This window comes from Emys orbicularis, chromosome 2 (assembly GCF_028017835.1).
Source record: "Emys orbicularis isolate rEmyOrb1 chromosome 2, rEmyOrb1.hap1, whole genome shotgun sequence".
In the NCBI taxonomy this organism is placed as follows: domain Eukaryota; kingdom Metazoa; phylum Chordata; order Testudines; family Emydidae; genus Emys; species Emys orbicularis.
Window position 1 is genome coordinate 74,324,527 of NC_088684.1, and position 8,112 is coordinate 74,332,638.

The 8,112-nt window shown below is 39.9% G+C and overlaps 1 non-coding gene across 1 annotated transcript; it reads right to left on the reverse strand.

Moving 5' to 3' along the window:
- Nucleotides 1-4,108: 4,108 nt before the first annotated feature.
- Nucleotides 4,109-4,181, reverse strand: TRNAA-AGC (transfer RNA alanine (anticodon AGC)). Its single transcript has one exon. It is a non-coding gene; the product is annotated as a tRNA-Ala (tRNA).
- Between the last annotated feature and the right edge of the window lie 3,931 nt (nucleotides 4,182-8,112).

The window sequence follows — 8,112 nt, forward strand, 5'->3', positions numbered from 1 at the left end:
ATCCATCTTGGCATCCTTTCTTCATGGCATTTTCCCGCTGAAACTCTGTTTCCCGCCAGAACTTGAGGGACTGAGAGCCGTCTGGAACCGCTTGGGGCAGTGTCTGCCAGAGTGTGACTCAGGAATTCGCACCACGTAGAGCATATAAGGAACTGTCAGCGATAACGCAGGGGCTGTCCACCATTGAGGCAGCCACCTCCAGTTTCTTTGCGCGGGCATCGGATCAAGACTTCAGCCACTAATACCTGCCAAAGACTTTGATACTTACCTGATATCTGATTCCTGCATTCCATCAAAGGATCCAGTGAAGACTTTGCCATCAGCCCAGATTTGTTGATCTCCTGCTTCGGTGGTAGAGAGCCATATCCTCCGATGTTCCTGAGACTCTGAGACGGTCCATCAGTTGCTGGTGACCTCCATCTGCAGTAAAAGAGAGACAGTAATTGTTTTTTGGGCACTTAATAGTTTAACCAAGGAACAGTTTAAGGGTCTGGGCACTATGCCTCTTGCTGGAATCTATTCTTGGGTATTTGTAGTGATCCCCCTTAGTGTACCTCCTCTCCCCCTAGTTGTAATTCCCTTAATAAATCTTTCTGTTTAAGGTTATATTCTCTCTACCCTTTATTTCAATGCAACACAGGAGGAAGGCACACAGATTTCTAACTCTCGCAGTTGATAGAGGCTGGTAGGAGTCAAACCTGTTATTTATATGTTACCTCCTTATTATTCTATAACAGAGATTTTGGGGTAACAACCAACACTGCGTCGCTCTAACTTCGTCAGCCTAAGCTCCACACCTTTAGTCAAGGCGGTTTTATTATGTCGACATAGCAAGCAAGTTAAAATGGCGGGAGGAGCATTGCAATGTGTACATCTCCATAGTTAGATCAACGTAAGCTGCCTTATGTGGACAAAACTGTGTAGTGTAGACATGACCTTAGTGATTCAAGTAAAGTCAGATGCTTCATTCAAAAAGAGATCATGTATTATTCTGTCTTTATCACTGTCTGATCTTCCATTCAAGTTGGATTTGGATGGTAAACTAATACTGAAAAATCTCTGGCTGTAAGTGAATCTTAGACCATGTCTACACTATACAGTTTTGTGTACTGTGGATGCGCTCTGCCAACACAAGGAACATAGTGTGGACACACCACAGCGGTTTAATTACAGTGGTGGCTGTACATAGATGTAACTTAAGTTGACTTAACTTGGTAGTGTAGACATACCCTTAGAATATACAATCTTAACAAAAATTCTCTGTAGGTTTATACAGTCAGGGATAAAACCAGCACGTAAATGAAGTTACCATTCCTGAAATGGTCACTTTTCAAAAGGTGACAGTGCTGAGAACTGGTACATTTAAACAGGAGCAGATTAGCAGGACAAAGGTTGTAGAGGGTTAGCATTTCCCAAGTTGTTTGATGAAACTGTGGAGTTTATAGGCCAAATAAAAACTCAAAAGCTAACTATTTAGTTTAGCAGAATTTAATTGAAATAATGGGCTGTTTAATCACTCATATTGTAATAGTGTCTATATGCATAAATACATTTTTTTGTGTTGGCACTGGAACAATTCTACGGGTGCATGTTACAACATATAAAAATCAGACAGTCAAAGAGAAATCAGAGTGCAGTGTAGATACAAAACCTTCACATCAGGACTGAAACAAATTCAAAACAGCCTTTCATTGCTCCTGTTAATGATTTAGTCTTAATTTAGGGTATATACCAAAGAGGAATATTTGTTCCTGTTTTACAGTTATATTTTCATCCCCTCCCCCCTCAATATAAACGAAGAAATATAGAAATTCTGCTTCTTGCATGTGACTGTGTCATTATCAAATAAGAAAGTTTTTGCTTTGAATAAAGCTAATATTAAAAGTGTTTATTTTGTTTTACCGATTTTCAGTTTTAGAATAAATAATCCAGTCAAAATGCATACTGGAGAACATGAGTATCAATCCTACCACCTCCCATATACTAAGCAAGTAGACTACCATTTGAGCTAATTTCCCTTTTTGCAGAAGTATATGAAAGCAGTTTGTAACCAGACAACTGTGCTTATCCAGTGTATGATATTCTACTGTAACAGTTCATATTTCAAATGTACATAACTTCAATGTTATTGCTGTTGTGTTGGTCTTTCTATTCACAACAGAAAAAATGTACCTTTTATCTAGCTTCCAACGTTAGATAGTAAAGTTTTTTAATATTATTCACTTATTTCTTTACAACTGCAGTGTTTAGTACTATTTCATTTTGGAATTAAGCCATGGGGAAAGGTGAGAACAGCAGAAAAGAAGGTTTTCAGGATATGTGTAATAATGTAAAGAGTTCTGATGAAGTTTTACAGTTATTTTTATTAAATAATCAATGGGACAAATCATTTTGTATTAATTGATTTTCCAATAACAAAAATCAAGTAATTAATTGTGTTTTAATAGCTTTGTGTATGAGCCTTCTTCAGCTAAACAAATATCAATTGCATTTTCTTTGGTTTGTTGCACATACAAGTCTGAGAAACAAGAAATGCAAATTAAAACAAAAAAAAATCACATAAAAGAATACAGAAGGGTAAAGAAAAAAGCTTTTGTAATTAATTGCTATTTGCACCCTTCCTCATGCAGCCAAAAAAAAATTTTAATGGATCCCACTACCTCTCACATGCTAAGTGAATACTCTACCATTTGAGCTAATTCCCTCCCTGTTTATTTATAAAGTAGGTTGTTCACAAAAAGTGTTTGAGCAGTTGTCCTCAAATACTACAAGTTCTCCAATCAGAGAATAAAGTGGTATCTGATGATTCATCCTACCCATTTAGCGTTAGCAAGGACTCTCAGCTGCTCAGCCTACTCGGGAAGTACAATTCTTTCAAGGAGTAGGCTGTTTGTGTCACCTCTGAGAGGCTGTGTCATCAATCTGACCAACTGTGATCTTCACCTGCTTTCATCATTTTGTGTGTTCAGTTAGTAAAATAATGGTAATCTGTTCCACCTCATACTTAGCTATGACATTGAGTACCTTTCCCAGTTATGAAGAACAGCTCTATGTAAGCTCAAAAGCTTGTCTCTTTCACCAAAAGAAGATGGCACAGTAAGAGATTACCTCACTCATTTTGCCTCTTTAATATAATGTTAAAGCTATTTTTATGGACACCAATTTCTCTTGGAATTGCCACATGCCTCCTGGTCACCTTGCTTTTCCATGCTATAAAAACAGATAAATGACACAACCCTCTGCCCTAACCATATTTGCAAATGGGATTACCTCATTAAAAAATCATCCCTGACATAGCTTTTACAAAAATTATAGTATCAGAGGGGTAGCCGTGTTAGCCTGAATCTGTAAAAAGCAACAGAGGGTCCTGTGGCACCTTTAAGACTAACAGGAGTATTGGGAGTATAAGCTTTCGTGGGTAAGAACCTCACTTCTTGCATCTGAAGAAGTGAGGTTCTTACCCACGAAAGCTTATGCTCCCAATACTCCTGTTAGTCTTAAAGGTGCCACAGGACCCTCTGTTGCTTTTTACAAAAATTATATTTATACCTGCTATAACTCAACCTCTGTTGAATTGCCTTATCCTTTGCATTGTGCACATTCTTTCAATACTTATGAAAGAAAATAATTTGTGCTGTCAAAATTATGTTTATCTTCAATAAAGAGTTAAAAAATATCATTCAAGCATATTGTGTACATCCCTTTATTAAAATGTGGTGGATTCATTTAATATGTACATTTATTTTGGTCCCTTACAAAAATGTTAGGAGCAGGATGCATCTAGAATTTAAAAAGAAAATAAGGACGAGTATTTAGATGACTGAAATATCAGAGACAAAAATCACAGGCAACAAGTGGCAACTCTTGCAGTCCTTTTGTTTAATTTTTTTCAGCTGTCAAGAATTACCTCTCTCTTCTGTGCATGCAGCTGTGATAATCTTCAAGAAAACAGATCACACACCGACCTTCCCACAAAACAAAACGCCCCCAAAAATCGCTTTCTAAAATTAGAAAGCCTCAAGAAATAACTTAAAATATGCATATTCTTCACAATTGAAAAAACGGGTCACTTGGAAATAAATGTTCTCTAATTTAAAAAAAAACAACCTGGAGAATGCGGGCATCGATCCCGCTACCTCTCGCATGCTAAGCGAGCGCTCTACCATTTGAGCTAATTCCCCTGACAAAGAAAAAGATTCAGCTATGTGTGAATCACTGTTTTCTAGCTCTTCCTTGCCCAAATGACTCAGGGGAAATGACACTGTAACCTTGACAGGCACCATAAAGCCTGAGTTTCCAGCACAAGTTATTTCGGAAGGAACATTCTGCTTTGCAGCCAAGTAGTAACAGGATTAGATCTTAAGTGAGAGCCAAGTGCCCTATTCCCTGTATCCCCCATAACAAAACAGGCTACACAGAAATTTTCCCCAGTATAACAGTAATCCCTGGGTAGCAACAAGCCAGCCAACTCGCTCTAATACCCTCCAAAGCCACTATTGTAGTAGGTGTAGCTGGGGGGAAACGGCATGGCTGTACTGACCCTGAAATCTGCAGTGACCCTTTTGGGCTGTGGGAAGTAAGGTGTACATTAAACAAAAGGTAAAATCAGCTCCCAGCCAGTCCCAAAACTGAGAGCTGCAATTGTGTAGGGTGCAATAATATGAAACAGTGCATACAAGGTATAAGTCCCTATCTTTCCACAGAACAAGTACATCATGGACAGTGCATGCTTCTTCATGTTGTCCCACCAATCTGACTCACCCCTAGCCTTGAGACCACCTCTGAGGTGAAAGGCTAGTTAAGTCTCCCAACCCCATTCAGTCCTTAGTCTCCCTGCTGAGACTGCCAGCAAAGGTGCCATTAATACCATTTGTGTAGTGATTTTTGGACTTAGAAATACAATAAATGTACTGAACTATTTGTATTTGTATTATGTCTTCATGGGATTTAAAACAATACAAAATTATACATCAACATTTCTAAAGCTACAAGCCAGTAAAAAGCAAAGATTTACAAAAACTAAATCCTGAACTGTTCCCAGGGGCGGCTCTATGTATTTTACTGCCCCAAGCACGAATTGCCGCCGAATCCGCGGGACCGGCGGACCTCCCGCAGGCATGCCGCCGAAGGCTGCCTGACTGCCACCCTCGCAGGGATTGGCAGGGTGCCCCATGCGGCTTGCCGCCCCAGGCATGCGCTTGGAGCACTGGTGCCTGGAGCTGCCGCTGACTGTTCCACATCTATTCTCCTTAGAAATCATGTGGCTTCTTGTATATCTATGTTTTCCTTTAGATGAAACAAATTCCTCTCATATATTACATTCATCAATGTTGTCAGTCATCTTCTAAATATTGTGCTCTTTGGAAGTAATTTCTGTCATATCAACATACCAATCTCTTCAAACTAGGACTCGAAAGATTCTCCAAACCTGAAGTATCAATCTCTTGCATAACCCAAGATAATTGTAATTCATCTTGAAAAGATTTTTGTAGTCCTATTTACTGATGAAACCTCATGTAGCAAATATTTCATTTTCATATTGCACTCCTGGACACTTGTTTAAATGTGTTCTACTGGTCAATGAAGGGTGCTGGTAATATGGAAAACAGGATGGTAATTTGTCATATTATTTGGCAATATATTAGTATTAGAAATTCCTGGTCAAGTATTACCGGTGTTCACTTCTGGGGGAATTCTGCACCAAAAAAATTAAAAATTCTGCACATATTTTAAATTCTGCATATTTTATTTTTCAAAATAACACTATATAATCATACCAGTTTCAATTATTTTGGTCATTTATTTCAAAATACCTGTCAGCAACTATGTCTGTAACAATACAGACAAAAAAAATTCCCCCAGCGGAAGAGAGTTAAAGAAACCCATATGACAACCCAGTGCCTGTATCTCTGCTCCCTCCCCCACCCCCACCCCAGAGCCCAGCCAGGGAGCCATATACACACACCCCTCCCCCAGAGCCCAGCTGCAGGGCGCCCCTAGTCCAGACACTCACCCCCACTCCTTGCAGCCCAGCTGTGCCCCCCACCCCAACCCAGACACTCGCACCCCTTCCCCCAGAGCCCAGCTCGCAGGGTGCCCCCAAGGCCCAGACACTTCACCCTCCCCCAAAGAGCCCAGCTGCACCGCCCCCCCCCCTTCCCCGCAGCCCAGACACACACACTCCCTACTGCCCCAGTGCCTAGCTGCAGGAGTAAGTGTTATAGAAATATACTGAATCATAAAGTAGTGGATGAGTCAGAATTAAATTTGTTCCATATGCCTTTCTTGTTTAGTTTTTGGCAAGAGTTTCAGAGTATTCATTATCGAAAATGAAGAAAGAATTCATACATTCAGAACTGGGTGAGATTGCACATGCAGTTCTGCTCACTGATTTGCTGTTCCAGCTCTCTGAAAAAAAAGAGGCAGAGGTCAGTTTTGCTTACAATTATAGGGCATGACTATTCTCACATTGGTGTAAAAAGAATAACTCTTTACATCAATTTCGTTACTTCAGAGTCTAATCTCATACTGATATATATTAGATCATTAGTCTTTCTTTGCCATCAAGATAAATGGGACACTAAAACAGACAAAGAGGCGGTGATGGGGTGAAGCAAGGATGGAGGGGTTTGTATTGTGGAATGGGGTCCTGGATTTTTACTTATTTCTCATTCAGAGTTTGTATGGGAATGGGAACTTTGCCAGCCCACTATGCATGACCCGTGAGGCTGATGTCCACAAAAATCAAATCTCCAGCTCCTTCTCTGCTTCACTCCCCCACCTCCTTGTTTTCAGTGCCATCTATCCTCTATGTTTACACATTTGGGATTGTCCAGGATAAACCTAAAGCACCTGGACAGGTATTTGCTAATTCAAAGTGTCTATAATTAATTATTTATATAAAAACTATGGTCAACTGTGTGTTCACTTAACATGTACAGGGAGAAAGAAGCAGTCCGTAGCTGGAGAGCCAAATAGCTGTGAGTTTGTTTGTTTAACTCTCTCTCTCTTCCCCCCCCCCCCCCGCCCCCACCCTCCAAAAAGGGAAACTTGGGGATTTTGTTTCTGTCCTGAATAAAGGAGGAATGCAGATGTGGGAAAGAGTTTAGGTGATTTTATTTGTTTGTTTTGACCCAGAAGAAAGAGGGAATCAAGGAGTTTTGCTCAATCCTGAGACAAAAGGAATCAGCGAACTCCACTGTTTCTCTGATCCTGGAGAGGGGGAACTTTAGGACTATATTTATTACATGCCCTAAAGAAAACACTTCTTGTTTCACTTTCCTTTCTTGATTTGATTGAGATTCTTTATGGCAGAATGACCACTCACATGTAGGGACATTCCATATATTCCCCCTCTTTTCCCACTGCCTCTCCAATATTCAGAATACTAACTGAACTCCAGTCTTTGAAGGATACCTGGGTTAGAGCCCAAATATATATATTTTCCCTTTATAAGTGGGGTCATCTTTGTTCTATTGTAACACTCTGAAATTACACCTAGGACACTGATTTAAAACAGATTCTGTAGAACCAAATACTTAAATAAAACTCAACTCATCCACTTCCCACGAGACATAAAATTCATGGCATGACATCGTAGATTTTAATTCTTTTCTGTATGGGGGAGGGGGCCTTACACGCTAACTCAGATTTTTGCCATGATCAAAGAAACAAATGTTAAAGATGGAGGCCTATTAAACACCTAATCCTGCACTCACTGAGGTTGATGGATTGTACCCTACAGACAGTATATTCTTCAGTGCTTTGACCAGCCTAGTTTTACCACCAAGACAGCTGTGAAGTTTTACAGTAGTTTTCCCAGAGAGAAGTCCCTATTCTCACCTGTCTGTCCTCAGAATTAGGGTTGGACTCCTTATTGCTCGTTTCCCCCAACATAGGTCTGTGTCTCAGAGGCTTCAATCTCACTCTCCTTTCCTGGCAGGTTTGCAACAAACGTGGTATTGTGGCATAAGGACTATCAGACACTAGCAAAGGGAAAAAATACAAAAGGAATTAGCAAGGGACAAAGATTTGACTGGAAATCTGAAATGTACATGTAATATATGGGTGCATTTGTCCCATTGTAAGAAATTTAGGTTAGACATTAAGAAA